Raw genomic sequence first — 20,480 nt, forward strand, 5'->3', positions numbered from 1 at the left:
CAGAATCCAACAACATATTAAAAAAATCATACACCATGACCAAGTGGGCTTTATCCCAGGAATGCAAGGATTCTTTAATATCCGCAAATCAATCAATGTAATACACCACATTAACAAATTGAAAGATAAAAACCATATGATTATCTCAATAGATGCAGAGAAAGCCTTTGACAAAATTCAACACTCATTTATGATTAAAACTCTCCAAAAAGCAGGAATAGAAGGAACATACCTCAACATAATAAAAGCTATATATGACAAACCCACAGCAAGCATCACCCTCAATGGTGAAAAATTGAAAGCATTTCCCCTGAAATCAGGAACAAGACAAGGGTGCCCACTCTCACCACTACTATTCAACATAGTGTTGGAAGTTTTGGCCACAGCAATCAGAGCAGAAAAAGAAGTAAAAGGAATCCAGATAGGAAAAGAAGAAGTGAAACTCTCACTGTTTGCAGATGACATGATCCTCTACATAGAAAACCCTAAAGACTCTACCAGAAAATTACTAGAGCTAATCAATGAATATAGTAAAGTTGCAGGATATAAAATTAACACACAGAAATCCCTTTCATTCCTATATACTAACAATGAAAAAACAGAAAGAGAAATTAAGGAAACAATACTATTCACCATTGCAACAAAAAGAATAAAATACTTAGGAGTATATCTACCTAAAGAAACAAACGACCTATACATAGAAAACTATAAAACACTGATGAAAGAAATCAAAGAGGACACAAACAGATGGAGAAACATACCGTGTTCATGGATTGGAAGAATCAATATTGTCAAAATGGCTATGCTACCCAAAGCAATCTATAGATTCAATGCAATCCCTATCAAGCTACCAACGGTATTTTTCACAGAACTAGACCAAAGAATTTCACAATTTGTGTGGAAATACAAAAAACCTCGAATAGCCAAAGTAATCTTGAGAAAGAAGAATGGAACTGGAGGAATCAACCTGCCTGACTTCAGACTCTACTACAAAGCCACAGTCATCAAGACAGTATGGTACTGGCACAAAGACAGAAATATAGATCAATGGAATAGAATAGAAAGCCCAGAGATAAATCCACGAACCTATGGACACCTTATCTTTGACAAAGGAGGCAAGGATATACAATGGAAAAAAGACAACCTCTTTAACAAGTGATGCTGGGAAACCTGGTCAACCACTTGTAAAAGAATGAAACTAGAACACTTTCTAACACCATACACAAAAATAAACTCAAAATGGATTAAAGATCTAAATGTAAGACCAGAAACTATAAAACTCCTAGAGGAGAACATAGGCAAAACACTCTCCGACATAAATCACAGCAAGATCCTCTATGACCCACCTCCCAGAATATTGGAAATAAAAGCAAAACTAAACAAATGGGACCTAATGAAACTTAAAAGCTTTTGCACTACAAAGGAAACTATAAGCAAGGTGAAAAGACAGCCCTCAGATTGGGAGAAAATAATAGCAAATGAAGAAACAGACAAAGGATTAATCTCAAAAATATACAAGCAACTCCAGCAGCTCAATTCCAGAAAAATAAATGACCCAATCAAAAAATGGGCCAAAGAACTAGACAGACATTTCTCCAAAGAAGACATACAGATGGCTAACAAACACATGAAAAGATGCTCAACATCACTCATTATCAGAGAAATGCAAATCAAAACCACAATGAGGTACCATTCCACACCAGTCAGGATGGCTGCTATCCAAAAGTCTACAAGCAATAAATGCTGGAGAGGGTGTGGAGAAAAGGGAATCCTCTTACACTGTTGGTGGGAATGCAAACTAGTACAGCCACTATGGAGAACAGTGTGGAGATTTCTTAAAAAACTGGAAATAGAACTGCCATATGACCCAGCAATCCCACTTCTGGGCATACACACTGAGGAAACTAGATCTGAAAGAGACACGTGCACCCCAATGTTCATCACAGCACTGTTTATAATAGCCAGGACATGGAAGCAACCTAGATGCCCATCAGCAGATGAATGGATAAGGAAGCTGTGGTACATATACACCATGGAATATTACTCAGCCGTTAAAAAGGATTCATTTGAACCAGTCCTAATGAGATGGATGAAACTGGAGCCCCTTATACAGAGTGAAGTAAGCCAGAAAGATAAAGAACATTACAGCATACTAACACATATATATGGAATTTAGAAAGATGGTAACGATAACCCTATATGCAAAACAGAAAAAGAGACACAGAAATACAAAACAGACTTTTGAACTCTGTGGGAGAATGTGAGGGTGGGATATTTCAAAAGAACAGCATGTATACTATCTATGGTGAAACAGATCACCAGCCCAGGTGGGATGCATGAGACAAGTGCTCGGGCCTGGTGCACTGGGAAGACCCAGAGGAATCGGGTGGAGAGGGAGGTAGGAGGGGGAATCAGGATGGGGAATACGTGTAAATCTATGGCTGATTCATATCAATGTTTGACAAAACCCACTGAAATGTTGTGAAGTAATTAGCCTCCAACTAATAAAAAAAAAAAGAACCCAATAGGAAGCTAGGAGGGCAATTGTCCCCTAACATCTGTCACCTACAGTAAAGAGTCAGGTAAGGGTAAAACTAAAAGAATCAATAGGTTATCAAAGATAACCTACTGGTCAGTCTCCTTTAAAACCCATTACATGTTTAATTAAATGAATAATAAAATTATTTTGAATTCCATCATTCTGTAATTCCTTTAAGTGTGAGTAAGATGTTTTCCTTTCTCCTGTTTTTTTCACTTTTATATTTTTTCTCTATTCTCTCATGGCTTCTCCTGCTGTATTGTGACTTCAAAAGTCTCTATGGTTAATTATCTATGGTCTGATTTATTTCCTATTTATTTGCTTTCTGGCTTGGATTGAAATAATTATCTATGAAGTTAAAAAGTAGTTCTCTTAAATTTAGTTTAAGTCTTAGTTTAAGTCTTAGTGTAAGACTTAGTTTAAGTCTTAACTTAAAAAGTTAAGACTGTTAAGACAGTCTTAACAGTTAAATTTGATAATGAGGCTTAGATTCAGTTAGGGCCATGTTAATGAAAGTGTGTAATCTGAAAATCCTCTGAATTTTCATAGTTGTCTTAGATGTTCACCTTCAAACCCCTTCATGAATATTTTAAGCATGTTAGGTTTTTAGGAAATTTATGTATTCTGTGATGCTTTACATACTAAAAGTGTTGCTTATCTACTAATAAGTGATCATTAAGTGTATAAACATATATTGGGTTGATAAAAAAGTTCATTTGGGTTTTTCCATAATATCATATAGATATGATATGCATCAATATTCAGAATGTGAAATTTCGTTACATCTGAGGATAAGTAACATGCTACTTTTAAAATTCCTGAATTAATGTTCATTATCTGAAACTTCCTTTTCTACTTCAAGGATTACTCATATTTCATATGGCATTAGAATATTTCTGAATGCTGTTCTATTTTATTAAACTGTTATTGTATGCCTTCCCCAATGACACTGTCTAGACCAGCTGCTTGCTGAAAAATGAAATGCCTTAGGACTTTTAGCTCTCCCATTTTTCCAGCACTCCACAACAGAAATGGTGATCCCAATCTCTTATCTCTACAATATCACATGCAACTGGTGGGAATCAAGTATATACATGCTGCTGCTGCTGCTGCTGCTAAGTCACTTCAGTCGTGTCCGACTCTGTGCGACCCCATAGACAGCTACTTAACTATTATTGTAGAGTTTATTTATTGGTTTAGGAATTATATTCAATATTGATGGCAATTATTAAAAGATTCAGAAGTCTGTGATTTATGTGGGCAATGCGTGCATGCTAAGTGGCTTCAGTGGAATCTGACTCTTTGAGACCCTATGGACTGCAGCCCACCAGACTCCTCTGTCCATGAGGATTCTCCAGGCAAGAATACAGGAGTGGGTTGCCATGTCCCCTTCCAGGCGATCTCCCTGACCCAGGAATCGAACCCGTGTCTCTTAAGTCTTCTGCATTGGCAGGGGGGTTCTTCACCACTGGCGCCACCTGAGAAGCCCCAGTGTGTAGGATGATCTTGATTCCAGGATTACCTCAAGTGGTTCTGGCTTACCCAGAATAGTGCCCATCTACACACTTCTTCCAGTTTAATTATTAACAATGACACAGTCCTCTCACTTTCAGGAGTTTCCAAGTTTAGAAAATAAAGTATATGATATCACATGTACAGAATATTATTTATTTTAGATGTTAATAGATTTACATAAAAGTAGTTGATGGCCATAAAACATTCAAGGAATACTGGCTTAAAGAAATTTGACTGTTTTATTTCCTTTTTATTTTTTTAAAGGTATTCATAAGAGATCCTTGGACAGCAAGGAGATCAAACCAGTCAATCCTAAAGGAAATCAACCCTGAATATTCTTTGGAAGGTCTGGTGCTGAAACTGAAGTTCCAATAATTTGGCCAACTGATGTGAAGAGCCGACTCATTGGAAAAGCCCCGATACTGGGAAAGATTGAGGGCAGGAGGAGAAGGGGGTGGCAGAGGATGAAATGGTTGGATAGCATCACTGACTCAATGACATGACTCAATGGACCTGAGTTTGAGCAAACTCAGGGAGAGAGTGAAGGATGGGGAAGCCTAGTATGCTGCAGTTTATGGGGTAGCAAACGGTCAGACACAAATTAGCGACTGAACAACAAAAATGGTAATACACATTGCCATTCTTTTTTCCAAAGGTCACTTTGGTACCACATATTAGCCAATTTTTTTTCACAAAGGAATTTTGTTCCAGGTAGATCTGTGAAAGCACATTATCTGCTCTATTCCCAGACATGTCCCTTATCCTACCATTTTCCAGTTCCTCTGCTATACTTTTGGCTGATATATCACTCCCTTTATTTTTGCTATTCCCCATTGCACGTAGCTAGAGTGACCATGTGATTTATCAATCAAACAGAAAAATGTTTGAGAGAAAAGGAAACACAAACAATAATTAAACAGAGACAACAAGCTCAACACAGGATTGCCCCAAGCAAACCTTGACTTATGGTCAACCTATCTTTGGAACATATTTAGAAATCTAGTATACTCATAGATGAGGGAAAAAAAAATACCTTAAATAAATTAATTCATGTCTTATAATTGGCTTCATTCAAATTGATTTATCTCTGTTTAAGTTGTTTATCTTTGACAGATTTCCTTTAGGCACTATTAAACTACAGCTAACTACTGTGGAAAGTGTATTCCAGTGTACAAGATATGCTCATGAACATGTTGCTTTATTTAAAAGCCCTTATTTAGAAAGACTCTATATAGGCTGTTCAGGTAAAGGAACAACTTATTTTTATAGTCAAGACTGATTAATATTCCAGAAGGTTAACCAAAAATCGAATCAATATTGTGCATGACATATTTACTTGAACATATTTTTATATTTTGTTTACATCACCAACAATGTTTATTCCCAAATTTAAAATGAGATGCATGTATTAGACATTTTGAGAGTTCATTAAACAAACTAATTCTAGCTTACACATCACAGTAGATTAAATAAGGACATGTGGGATTTAAAAGAATGAAAGTTATACTCACCTTAACACCAAAAGACTGGCCAAAATCAATACAGTAAATTCTGCCCTGGGAATGACATTTACCAATGCTCTGATACTATCGTTAGGAGTATTACAGCTCAAAGAAAAACCGGTTCACCTCTTAGGACATTATTACATGACTTCAATTTGTATAAAAATGTATATCATTACTTTTTAAAAATATTTATATATTTCTTTAACTGTGTGTTTCAGCATGCAGGATCTTCCATTTTGACACATGGCCATAGTTGCCCAACAGCATGTTGGATCTTAGTTCCTCAACCCACATCCTGCATTTGAAGGGTGAATCCTGAACCACTGGACATCCAGGGAAGCAACCTAAAAATGCATATAAATACTTTTAATAAATAAAATTTAAAAAGCAAAATATAAATGCATCCATTAATTGCCATATTTTTATTCCTCAATTTTTAAAATCTTACTGTGGGTTCTTGAACACAGTTCTGCCTAATCAGTATACACATAGAAAATCTCATATATCTAACCAAATACAGATATAATTCAAACTCAACTGGTCAAGAATAAAAATGGATATATAGTCAGATGAACATACCTGATACTTGAAAAAATATCAGTCAAACAAAGAGCACAAATGGAATATGGAGAAACTCTAAAATGCTTCAGGTGCACAAACCTCTCTAAAGGTCATTAAGAGTGAAAATAGATTGCTTTTGGATTGTGGCACTTTCCCCTTAACAAGCTCCCACTGACTAAAACACAATTAATTAATTAATTAACACAATCAAACTTTCAGGCCTTTTAGTCAAACTGTCAGTTTGTTCAAAGACCATATATTTATTAGGGCAATACAAAATCTGGCACTGCTTGATTGTTGCCTTATAGAATGTCAGCTTCTGAGTGCTGACCATCTCAAGCTAAGGATTACTGTGCCAGGGCTCCTGAAAGACAAACTGTATATTCTCTATTAAGAGTTGGGTTCAATACATGTTAAAAAATAAAAATATATGAATCACTAGCATGGAGTTTTACAGTTCTCAATGTAGTCAAATATCTATTACAATATTTTCTCCAATTGGTATGGAACAATATTTTAAATACATTTTAATGCAGTGAGGATACCTATTTGTAGATAGTCTATTGAAATTTCAGTGTGGACATGAATCAACAAAACAATATAAAGATACCATACAGGGCAAATATCTTCAAATAGATTTAATTTAAAATATACATATAAACAATATATATGACATGGGAATGAAGTATTCTAAATATTTCAATATCCATCTATTTTTATACCTACTTACATATCTATCTACCTTAGGATGTAAACAAACGACTCCAGAAATCTTAATTCTATTTGAAAGAGTGAAAGAGAGAAATAGATAAAGATGGATCTATAAGAGAATTCAGCTTCCCTGGTGGCTTTTGTCTGCAATTCAGCAGACCCAGATTTGATTCCTGGGTTGGGAAGATACCCTGGAGAAAGGAATGGCAACCCACTCCATATTCTTACCTGGAGAATTCCATGGACAGAGGAGCCTGGTGGGCTACAGTCCATGGGGTTGCAAAGAGTTGGACATGACTGAGTGACTAACACATATAAGAGAATTCAATATTGTTTTGGTTCTGACACCCCTAAATACCTCTTCAGAATTCCAAATCTACAACTCCCTATTATAGATTGCCATAAACTAAATCATATATATCTAGAATTTATAAATCTGGTATCCTTCACTTCCTATAGAATTTTAGAGAAGAAACAGAGTCATGTTTATATTGGCATAATTGGATTTTTTTTCTTCCTAACTGGCAAATAAAAGTAATTATTTCTTCTCTTCACACTTGGTTAACAGTGTCATCTTAAAGGATGTAATGATTAAATAATTTAATGATTATATGTATTCTCTAATCATTTGGATTTTATGTTTGCTAAGATATATAGGACGGGCAGATGCTCCGAATGTTTCTTATCAGTGATTTGAAGTATAACAAATAGGATGTTTCATTTGACCAGTAGGAAGAGAAACCCTTCAATGTACATGAGCCTCTAGAAACTATGAAATGAGAAAACTGAAAACATCTCAAAGTCATTAAAAAGGTCTCTGAAATATTTCTGTAAGTTTCAAACAATAAAGACCTTCTTGGAAAAAAAGGCAAGAAAAAATTACAATACTATGATATGCTATGTGGAAAACATATATTCTGTAAGAACCATACCTGCCCATTGTTGAAAATCTTAAAATTATATAAATGCACTGAAAACCAAATAATATATCTATCTAGTTTTCTCCTAAGAAATCAGCCACTGGCAATTTTATGCATTGATTCTCAATTTACCATTTTTATCTAAAATAAAATATTACTAGTTGCTTACATCAAATACAGGTATTACTTAATCAATTTATTTAGCCTGTATCCTGTTATTATTAGGCAGTTAATTTATGTTCATTTTTTACATAAAGAAATAAGAAATTTCATTAAAAAATCTTTACACACAACTAGAATTATTTTTGAAAACATATATTTTTAGATGATCAAACTATGATCATATTTAACAGTTGTGACACCTATTGCTAGCCTTTAGAAGGGCCTCTAAAAAGACTGCCAATTTATAAATATATCACATAAGACTGTGCATCTCTTGAACCTTAACAAATATCAAATATTTATTTAAAGTGAAATTTTTCATTAGATAGGCAAAAAATAGAATCCTATTATTTAAATTTATATCACTGATATTTCACAATAGTGTATGTCCGTATCTTGTTAAATTATAGTTCTCCTCTTGAAGTGATCTGCCTGTATTCTATCCCTTTTTCATTCAGAAGGCTCATTTTCCTCATACAATATTTGTTCATATGGTAATATAATTCTCTTTTGTATGTACATTCTAATTATCTTTTTGCAATTTGTCTTTTCTATTTTGCCTTGCATTTAACTATTTCTGTAGTCAAATGTATTATTTATATTTGTAGTTTTAATTTTGTTTTAGTGAAAAAAAATCTCATATATGTAAACATACATATATCTCATACATTTTATAATCAAAACCAAAAAAATCTGTGCACTCAGCTAGAGAAATAGAATATTATCAATAGTTTTGAAACTCATTGTGTACCATTTCCTACTTGCATTCTTGTCGATCCCTCACAGGTACGAACACAATTCTCAATGACAGTTCTAAGAAAATCATAATTATAAGACATGAATCAGAAGACAACTGTGTCTTCATCATTACTTCATTTTCTATATAGGTTTTCTATATATGAATGCTTTCCTAAATAATAAATACATGTCTTTAAAATATGCCATAAGTAGAACTAGAGCATACTACATAATTTTTAAGGCTCAGTGAAAATGAAAATGATGTGGGCCTTTATTCAAAATTTACCGAGTTCTAAGGCCCTTATGCATGTGCATTAGTCTCAGGTGGGTCCAACTCTTTGCAACCGCATGGACTGCAGTCAGCCAGGCTCCTCTGTCTATGTGGATTCTCCAGGCAAGAATACTGGAGTGGGTTGGCATGCCCTCCTGTAGGGGATCTTCCCAACCTAGGGATCGAACCCAGGTTTCCCACACTGTAAGCAGATTCTCTACCATCTGAGCCACCGGGGAAGCCCAGTAGAAAATAAGTACTCATAAAATAAAACAGAAAACGTTCTTATAAATCAAAGTGGCTAATTACTAATTGCAGTTTTTTTAAGATGAACATTAATTATAACATTTTATCTTTCACGGAACATTTCTCATAAATAGATGTCTACTGCCTTGGGTTAACCTGTATTCTAAAAAATCATTTAACATTTGAATCATTTGTCTTCTTCTATTTGTAGTCAATAGTAATTAAGTAAAAATTAGTTGTCTGGTGCCTGCAACACTTGAGATTTATTATCTAAAATAGATTAGAATCCTATGGAGAAAATTATAGCAACAATAAAAACCATTGAATTTCAAAATATGAAGACCTTATCATCCTGTCATGGATTATGGTCTTTACACAGGATTACAAAAAAATGACCTGAATTGTAGCCTATCTTACTCATTATAAAAGAAGTACCCCTTCCCTGAAGGATCTTAGAGAAAATTAAGAACAGGGAAGATTCCTCAGCCTTTCTTGGCATGGGACACATTCTCCTCAGCCCAATGGAATAAAACCTAAACATCTTAATTCTATATCCTGCAAATTTGTAAGCACTCAAAAGCTGTAAAGGTGAGGGCATTAGATCAACAAGCAAATAAAAACTTAAAAAAAGGTATAAACTGCTATAATAACAACTATTTAAAGAAACTAAGGAAGACAAATCAAACTTAAAACTAGGAAATGGTACAGATAAAATATAGGTTGAAGAAAAAGAATTAAGTAAGCATTGTGCTTCTCAACTGCTAAAATATATTTAAGGAATAACATATATGACGTAGAAAAAGAAGTTTACATTAATTAAAAAATCCTATACTCACTCAAGATTTTCATCTGGCAGGATTTACAAAGATATTTAAGGATTCAGAAACTTTAAAGCCAATGATTTCTATTTAAAGAAAGCAAATGAAATTAGCAATGATAATATAATAATAACAACAGATGATTCTGATGTTTACTCTCTGTTAGGTACTTAAGTGTTTTTGTTTTCATATCTTTACTTAATCCCAGCATTACCTTTGATCGCTATCGCTGTTGTTCAGTTGCTTAGTTGTGTCCAGCTCTTTGTAACCCCATGGGTTACAGCACTTCAGATTCCTCTGTCGTTCACTGTCTCCTGGAGTTTGCCCAAAGTCATGTCCATTCTGTTGGTGATGCTTTCTAACCACCTCATTCTTTGCCACCCTCCTCTCTTTTTGCCTTCAATCTTTCCCAGCATCAGGGTCTTTTCCAGTGAGTCAGCTCTTCACATCAGGCGGCCATAATGCTGGAGCTTCAGCTTCAACAGTCCTTCCTATGAATATTCAGGGTTGATTTCCTTTGAGATTGACTGGTTTGATCTCCTTGCAGATCAAGGGGCTCTCAAGAGTCTTCTCCAAGACCACAATTTGAAAGCATCAGTTCTTTGGTGCTCAACCCTCTTTATGGACTAATTCTCACATCCATTTATGACTACTGGAAAAATCAGAGATAGCTTTGACTATATGGACCTTTGTCAGCAAAGTGATGTCTCTGCTTTTTAATACTCTGTCTAGGTTACGTACTAATGATTTAGGTATTGGATAAAATTTCTGGAAGGCTTATGCCTAGCTGTTAGGCCAATTTTCTTAGTTTAGTGAAGTCGCTCAGTCGTGTCCGACTCTTTGAGACCCCATGGACTGTAGCCTACCAGGCTCCTCAGTCTGTGGAATTTTCCAGGCAAGAGTATTGGAGTGGGTTGCCATTTCCTTCTCCAAAGGCCCATTTTCTTAGTTTAGAACTGCACAAAACTGTTATGTGAAATACTCAGAAAAATGGATATGTGAAATTCTTAACAACATAATTTCACATCATTTATTTGCTTAGAGTGTCTTGAAGACATAAAATTAATATCAGGAAAGAAGTGTTATCAAGAATTAACGATATACCATATTTACTCTTTTTCATAATGAAAACTCTTGCAATCTCCATAAAATTTATCTCTAAGGCATTATCTTAGACACAGTACCCAATGTATTAAAAACACTAGATATCCATAATTTGCCACGGTGCTCCCTAACTAACTAAAACATAGTGAGGAAATCTTAGTGCTATAGTAGGTTTTTGAAGCTATGAGAGCATCAAACCATTAATTATTCACTGTAATCCATGTGTAGTTCCTTTCGCTACTACAGGTTTCCTGATCTCAAAGGTTCAGTGGAAGAGGACCATAGGCCCTGCAGCCACTAGCTGTGTGCATTTGGAAGTGTCAATGGATGTTATAACAAGTCTTAGCTTGAGGTTTCTTCTTTGATTTAGCACATGTGGGCTATATGTTAGATGCAAGTTATTTTTTTTTAAATTTATAATATTCACTATTTATATTGTTTATAATTTGCTTGATATTTATTCCTTAAAAAGTTTACAGTTTCAAAATAAGGCATTATTAAATTAGAAACAAACATAAATCTAGCATGGAAAAGACATTGACACTGCCTCCAATGGCTTCCCAGGTGGTGCCAATGGTAAAGAATCTGCCTGCCAATGTAGGAGACAGAGATAACAGTTCAATCCCTGGGTGGGGAAGATCACCTGCAGCAGGAAAACAGCAGCTCACTCCAGTATACTTGACTGGAAAATTTACTGGACGAGAGGAGCCTTGAGGGCTGCAATCCATGGGGTCCCAAAGAATCAGATATGATCAAGCACATGTAACCACTACACCCAATGGTTCTATACTTAGTAACTGGAATAATTGGGATATTGTGTAGGGACTATGAGAAGGATGATCAGGTTTACTGAAGAATGTATTCCATTTGGATTTCTATAGTTTATCAATGAGAAGTTGCTAATCCATCCTGGAGAAATTATAGCAATTAGATGTAAATTTAGGTTTTTAGCTATAAAGGCAGATTTTGAAATGTGAATATAGATTTAAGTCACTGTCACTTAAAATGAGACTGCATAATGTAGCCTAGAGTAGGAATTTGAAATCAAATGGTTCTGAAGCTAGAAACATGTTGAAAGCTTACATTTACAGAAAATATGGAAATGAGAACTTCTTGGGAATCAAGGAGAAAGATAAAGATGTTTGCTGATCAGACCAAATGTTACACATAATTTAGCCAAGAAAGGATAGGCGATGTTTGATTAGAATGATGTGAATATGGAGTGGTGATGACTTTGAGTGAATAGTTTTAGTAAAAAATGTATTGTGGGCTATATTGCAGGAAAATATTGAGTCATGAGAGCTATTAGAAAATGAATATATTAACTATCCTATTATCTTCACAGGAACACATCCAGTGATTCTTATTTGAAGATAAAATGCTGAGATCTCTAGTATTTCAATTGACACAACCTTTGCCAAGAAACGACAGCTTATTAGATGTGAATACCTACAGGCAGCAGATTGTTTTTAAAATATAGTACTTTATAGAATGCTTTAGCATTCTAACAACTTTTTATATATGCATGTAAGCAAGACACATTTTATTTAAGAATTATTACAGTTGGGCAAAGATTCCTACTATTTTTTTTATCCCTTAAATGTAATATATATTATTATGGGATTTTTTTTTTCTGGTGGCTTAAAGGTCAATGCAAAATATAACTACATAACAAAAAAGAAATGCATCAATACTGATAATTTTGAAGAAAAAAATTACAAGGAATTGATTTGCTCCTGGATGTTAGTGGAGTTAGTACCCACGCCTATGGCATGCACAAAAGACAGAAGAGTCAAGGATTCGATATTTTTCTGGTTTTACAGTTAGATACATCAATTCTATTCCATTTGCTTATTCACACAACTTATTAGTAGATTTGTTTTTAATGGAGGATTGCCTTTAAAAAAAATTTGTTTTGGATTAAATCTCCAATTAGAGAACTGAAAAAAGTATTTTCCACTGGCTTATTTTTCCTTACCTTAATATTCACCACCACCTATCGGTAATTCATATAAAATACACTATAGAATAGAAGACATTAATAATTCAAGTTACAAATATTTTTTCAAACAAAAACACATGTGACTACATGTTCAGTTATGTTTCCTATTTTCTGAAAATTTTTGGCATATCTTACAAAGTTGGCCATTTAAATATCATTCTATACATACAGTTTTTCCCATTTTTCTTAAAGACGAGGGTGTTAGTCACTCAGTCATCTCCGACTCTTCATGATCCCATGGACTAAAGCCCACCAGGCTCCTCTGTCCATGGAATTCTCCATGGACAAGAACACTGCAGTGGGTTACCATTTCCTCCTCCAGGAGATCTTCCTGGCTCAGGGATTGAACACTGGTCTCCTGCATTGCAGGCAGATTCTTTACCATCTGAGTCACCCAGGAAGCCCTTTCTTAAATATACCTTATTATAAATGATGGAACATGAATACAGAACTCTCAACATATACATGTGAGAAAAATAAATAAAGCATGGTTTTACTGTTTTCATATTAAGCTTACAACAGCTTCTAAAATAGCTATTATCTATAGTTCGGAAATTACAAATTGTTTTTAAGTGCATTAATTCATCTAACAACTCCTTTTTTGAAAAGTGCTCCCCCTCAACTTTTCAAGAGTGAAATTGATGAAAGATCAATTAAGATTTTTTAAAAAGTACTTATTAAAGTATTTAGGAAATTTCCTCTTTATTTGATGTTAAAGTTTACTTTATCCTTGTGCATGTCATTTAGAAGGTACCAACACTGTCTTTATAGGATATTTCTTAAATCTGTTTTTGTGATTAGCAAGTTATGAAGAATGGAACTAAAAAGTATGCCAGACATGAGCATCTGTACTAGAGGAAAATAAACATGAAAAGGTCAAACAATTATCTAGGTCCCAGATATGTTGTTACTTCAAATTTATAATTAATCAAGATTACGCTAGTCCAGGATAATATACCAGTGCAGAAAAATATGTTATTCTGTATATTACCTATTGTCTGCCTTGCTGTGTCAATGGAATGCATCTGAAAAATGCTGTAAGAATACATAAAGGAGTGAAAGATCTGTTCTTCCTCCTTCATTTCTCAGTCTGATAGAGCATCTTATGGGAAAGGTGACTTTTATGTAAACAATAGGAAACTTCAGTTTTATTAATTTTTGAAAGACTATAAATCCATGGTTGTGATCAAAAGAAAGAAAGTTCAGTATGATCAAGAAAAAGTGGTGAGTGACAGCTGAAGTTCTAAGTTCCAAGGGATAGAAATGGAAGTGTTAAAAGTTTAGATAGGCAAAATCTATGAAGTATCTAGTGATAAAATGTGTAAGTTTTTTTTTTTAATGAGGAAATTATGTAGAAAACATTTTTAAGAGGCATCAATAGGGAGAAAGTGATAAAAATTTTTAGATGAAAATTTTATCATTCATAAATTAATCAATAAACATAATATAAATCCAATAAACATCCCAGTAAGTTTTTTTGTTTGTTTCTGAATTTGACAAATCTAAAATTCATATGAAAGAACAAATAAATGTTAGAGCATAATAAGTCAAGATATGTGGAAAATTTCCTTATCAACAAATGATCTAGAATATGAGCCTGGGGTATTAGCGGTAAGAATAAATAAGTAGAATATACCATAATAGAGGTCGCAAACAAAAATCAATATATAAAAAGTTGTTATGTGATAAGTGAAGTTAGAAATGTAGAAAGAGAGGCTTAACTATCACTTATGCTGTAGAAAGCCACAGGAGAACATCACTCCTGCTCTAATAAACACAAGCTGGACAATTTATGAAAGCATACCTTTTTCTTGAGAACAACAGAGGATTAATATTGCACAGCAACTAGGTGAAACAAATTCAAATTGGTGATGACTCCCTGTGATGGAGGTGGATATATACATCTTGTCTTTTGATAGAAGATGGGAAGAACATAGGAGGAAGAGGCAGTGACTGAGAAACTGGGTAAGGAGAAATTAGCTACAATCTTTAAAATTTCATAAAGGCAAAGCGCTAGCTAGCATTACAACTTATAATCCCTGAGATCCTGAAAACACATACTCAGCCACAAGCTGTATTCCACAGGCCTCAATTGGGTACTTAATAGAAAGCTGAGAATGAAGCAGGAGACTTGAAAGGGATCTTCTTCAGAGAGAAACAAGCACTACCCAGACTCTTCTCAAATGTGAAACAAAAACCTTAAGTATCCATGGAGAGTCATGAAACCCTCATGCTCCACAAACATAGGCAAAGATATATTGCCTTTTGGCAAGAATTGCCTATCTCCTAAAGGCAAGGAGACCCTCTCCTGACCCTGGTCCCAGGCAAAAGCAACTGCCACTGAAGGAAGGGTTCAACAGAAGTTGTCTGTCCACGATAGAAGACAGCAAACCTGCGTTTGTCAGGAACTTGCACTGACACAAACTACAGATCTGCTCCTACTGGGGAGAGAAAGGAAATCATCCTGTCCAGGATCAACCATTGATAAAAAGGCAGTTTCCTTACTATGTTAAAGACAGCCAGGACACTAAGACAGCCCCAGTGCAAAGATTTAGGCACTGAGCATCTGCCTAAGATGGAGGATAAACTAGGGGAGCAGAGAATCCATCTCTGACCACATTTTAAGCCTAAAACAGAATATAAACAACAGCAGTCTATCACTAAGAAAGTGGAAAACAAACAACAACCAGAATCTCTGAACTAGACATGGAACAACAGACTGGTTCCAAACAAAGAAAGGAGTATGTTAAGGTTACATATCATCAGCCTGATTATTTAACTTCAGAGTGCATCATGCAAAATGCCAGGCTAGATGAAGCACAAGCTGGAATCAAGATTGCCAGGAGAAATATCAATAACATCAGATATGCAGATAACACCACCCTTATGGCAGAAAGGGAAGAAGAACTAAAGAGTCTCTTGAAGAAAGTGAAAGAAGAGAGTGAAAGAAGTGGCTTAAAACTCAACATTCAGAAAACTAAGATCATGGCATCTGGTTCCATCACTTCATGGCAAATAGATGGGGAAACAATGGAAACAGTGACAGACTTTATTTTGGGGGGCTCCAAAATCACTGCAGATGGTGATTGTAGCCATGAAATTAAAAGAGGTTTGTTCCTTGGAAGAAAAGCTATGACCAACTTAGACAGCATGTTAAAAAACAGAGACATTACTTTACCAACAAAGGTCTATCTAGTCAAAGCTATGGTTTTTCCAGTAGTCATGTATGGATGTGAGAGTTGGACTATAAAGAAAGCTGAGTGCCGAAGAATTGATGCTTCTGAACTGTGGTGTTGGAGAAGACTCTTGAGAGCCCTTTGGACTGCAAGGAGATCAAACAAGCCCATCACAAAGGAAATGAGTCCTGAATATTCATTGGAAGCCCTGATGCTAAAGCTGAAACTCCAATACTTTGGCTACCTGATGCAAAGAACTGATTCATTTAAAAAGACCCTGATGCTGGGAAAGATTGAAGATGGGAGGAGAGGGGGATGACAGAGGATGAGATGGTTGGATGGCATCACCGACTGGATGGAAATGAATTTTAGTAAGCTCCAGGAGTTGGTGATGGATAGGGAAGCCTGTGATGCTGCATTCCATGAGATCACAGAAGTTGGGCATGCCTGAGCAACTGAACTGAACTGAATAAGAATGTAAGACCCTCATTTATTGAAGCTGTAACCCAGAGAAAAGCTGAAAAATCCAGGACCATCAGTAAGATCAAGATTACAACAGTCTACTGCTGTGAGTTAAAACTCTGTGCTGAATTGAAGATAACTGTAGATACAACAAAACTCCAAATACACCTTGACTACCGCTTGCTACTGCTAAATCACTTTAATTGTGTCCAACTCTGTGCGACCCCATCCCTGGGATTCTCCAGGCAAGAACACTGGAGTGGGTTGCCTTTTCCTTCTCCAATGCATTAAAGTGAAAAGTGAAAGTGAAATCGCTCAGTCCTGTCCAACTCTTTGCGACCCCATGGAATGCAGCCTACCAGGCTCCTCCGTCCATGGGATTTTCCAGGCAAGAGTACTGGAGTGGGGTGCCATTGGCTACTGCTTAGATTGACTCAAAGATGTGTCATAATAGCAAAAACAAAAAAGAGAGTGAAAGTTGCTCAGTTGTGTCCAACTCTTTGCAACCCCATGGACTATACAGTCCATGGAATTATCCAGGTCAGAATACTGGTGTGGGGGGCCTTTCCCTTCTCCGGATCATTCCAACCCTGGGATCGAACCCAGGTCTCCCACATTGCAGAGGGATTCTTTGTCAGCTGAGCTGCAAGGGAAGCCCAAACAAAAAAGAGGTATGTCCTTTATGTAAATAATATTTACCCTGGTATCTAACTTCTTTTACACAGTTGACTGTGCATGCAAAACCATGGAGAGAAAGCCCACCAAAAAAAAAAAAAAAGCAACTCAGTTGTTAGGGATAAATCTATCAATAGGGCCACACAAGAAGGTCCCCAGATATTGAAATCATCTAAATAAGTACTTTCAAATATAAGTATAAATGACAGCACTGAAACTAAAATTTAAATACAGTCAGAGAAGAAAGAAACACCAGACTCAAGAAATATACAAATGCTAACATACTTCTTTCAAATCCTGAAAGATGATGCTGTGAAAGTGCTGCACTCAATATGCCAGCAAATTTGGAAAACTCAGCAGTGGCCACGAGACTAGAAAAGGTCAGTTTTCATTCCAATCCCTAAGAAAGGCAATGCCAAAGAACGCTCAAACTACAGCATAATTGCACTTATCTCACACGCTAGTAAAGTAATGCTCAAAATTCTCCAAGGGAGGCTTCAGCAATACGTGAACCAAGAACTTCCAGATGTTCAAGCTGGTTTTAAAAGGCAGACGAACCAGAGATCAAATTGCCAACATCCGCTGGATTATCGAAAAAGCAAGAGAATTCCAGAAAAACATATCTTTCTGCTTTATTGACTATGGCAAAGCCTTTGACTGTCTGGATCACAATAAACTGTTAACAATTCTGAAAGAGATAGGAATACCAGACCACCTGACCTGCCTCTTGAGAAATCTGTATGCAGGTCAGGAAGCAACAGTTGGAACTGGACATGGAACAACAGACTGGTTCCACATAGGAAAAGGAGTACTTGAAGGCTGAATACTGTCACCCTGCTTATTTAACTTATACACAGAGTACATCATGAAAAATGCTGGGCTGGAAGAAGCACAAGCTGGATTCAAGAGTGTTGGGAGAAATATCGATAAGCTCAGATATGCAAATGGCACCACCCTTATGGCTGAAAGTGAAGAGGAACTAAAGAGCCTCTTGATGAAGGTGAAAGAGGAGAGTGAAAAAGTTGGTTTAAGGCTCAACATTCGAAAAATTAAGATCATGGCATCCGGTCCCATCACTTCATGGCAAATAGATACGGAAAAGTGGAAACAGTGGCTGATTTTATTTTTTGGGGCTCCAAAATCACTACAGATGGTGATTGCAGCCACGAAATTAAAAGACGCTTACTCCTTGGAAGCAAAGTTATGACCAACCTAGACAGCATATTAAGAAGCAGAGACATTACTTTGTCAACAAAGCACCGTCTAGTCAAGGCTATGGTTTTTCCAGTAGTCGTATATGGATGTGAGAGTTGGACTATTAAGAAAGCTGAGCGCCAAAGAATTATTGCTTTTGAACTGTGGTGTTGGAGAAGACTCTTGAGAGTCCCTTGGACTGCAAGGAGATCCAACCAGTCCATCCTAAAGAGATCAGTCCTGAGTGTTCATTGGAATTCTGATGTTGAAGCTGAAACTGCAATACTTTGGCCACCTGATGGGAAGAGCTGACTCATTTGAAAAGACCCTGATGCTGGGAAAGTTTGAGGGCAGGAGGTGGGGATGACAGAGGATGAGATGGTTGGATGGCATCACTAACTCAATGGACATGCTGCTGCTGCTGCTGCTAAGTCGCTTCAGTCGTGGCTGACTCTGTGCGACCCCATAGACGGCAGCCCACCAGGCTACCCTGTCCCTGGGATTCTCCAGTCACGAACACTGAAGTGGGTTGCCATTTCCTTCTCCAATGCATGAAGGTGAAATGTGAAAGTGAACTCGCTCAGTCGTGTCCGACTCTTAGCAACCCCATGAACTGCAGCCCACCAGGCTCCTCCGTCCTTGCGATGTTCCAGACAACCGTACTGGAATGGGGTGCCATTGCCTTTTCTGCAATGGACATGAGTTTGGGTAAACTCCGAGAGTTGGTGATGGACAGGGAGGCCTGGTGTGCTGCGATTCATGGGGTAGCAAATAATCGGACACGATGAGCAACTGACTTGATAAATTTGCCAGAAAATACTAAGAAATTAATGATGACCCTTGACCTTAATGAACTCACAAACTTACATTTGTTTACAGAGGTCACTATATCTAATGTAATATTTACTGTGTCCTACTTATTTTGTGTGTGAAGGGATATGAAACTACACCATTCATCCTTACTAGGATTAGTGGTCTGATTAGAAATAATCCAAGTGTCTTATATTTTTGGAGAGTAATCACCTTATCTTCAAATAAAAGGCATCACTGAACTAGGTACTATATTTCTTTTAAGAAATATAAAACTTATACAAAATAAAATGTTTTTATCACAATAAGTTCATAATAATCCCTCCATTAAGTCTAATGCCTTAAGTCTATACTTGTACTAACTCTTAGATGCTCTCTAGACCACTGAATTCCTACTATCCAAGTATAATTCTGCATCTCCAATATGATAGAAAAGATTTATTATATATTTAGAAAAACTGTTTTGGTCTTTAATTCAAATAACTTATTAGAATTTAAAGACTACCTAAAGACTCTACCAGAAAATTACTACAGTTAATCAATGAATACAGTAATGTTTCAGGATATAAAATTAACACACAGAAATCCTTTGCATTCTTATACGCTAACAATGAGAAAACGGAAAGAGAAATTAAGGAAACAATACCATTCACCATTGCAACAAAAAGAATAAAATACTGAGGAGTATATCTACCTAAAGAAACAAAAGACTTATATGTAGAAAACTATAAAACACTGATGAAAGAAATCAAAGAGGACACAAATAGATGGAGAAATATACTGTGTTCATGGATTGAAAGACTCAATATTGTGAAAATGGCTATGCTACCCAAAGCAATCTATAGATTCAATGCAATCCCTATCAAGCTACCAATGGTATTTTTCACAGAACTAGAACAAATAATTTCACAATTTGTATGGAAATACAAAAAACCTCGAATAGCCAAAGTAATCTTGAGAAAGAAGAATGGAACTGGAGGAATCAACCTGCCTGACTTCAGGCTCTACTACAAAGCCACAGTCATCAAGACAGTATGGTACTGGCACAGAGACAGAAATATAGATCAATGG

The sequence above is a fragment of the Cervus elaphus genome, chromosome 8 (assembly GCF_910594005.1).
Source record: "Cervus elaphus chromosome 8, mCerEla1.1, whole genome shotgun sequence".
Classification (NCBI taxonomy): Eukaryota; Metazoa; Chordata; class Mammalia; order Artiodactyla; family Cervidae; genus Cervus; species Cervus elaphus.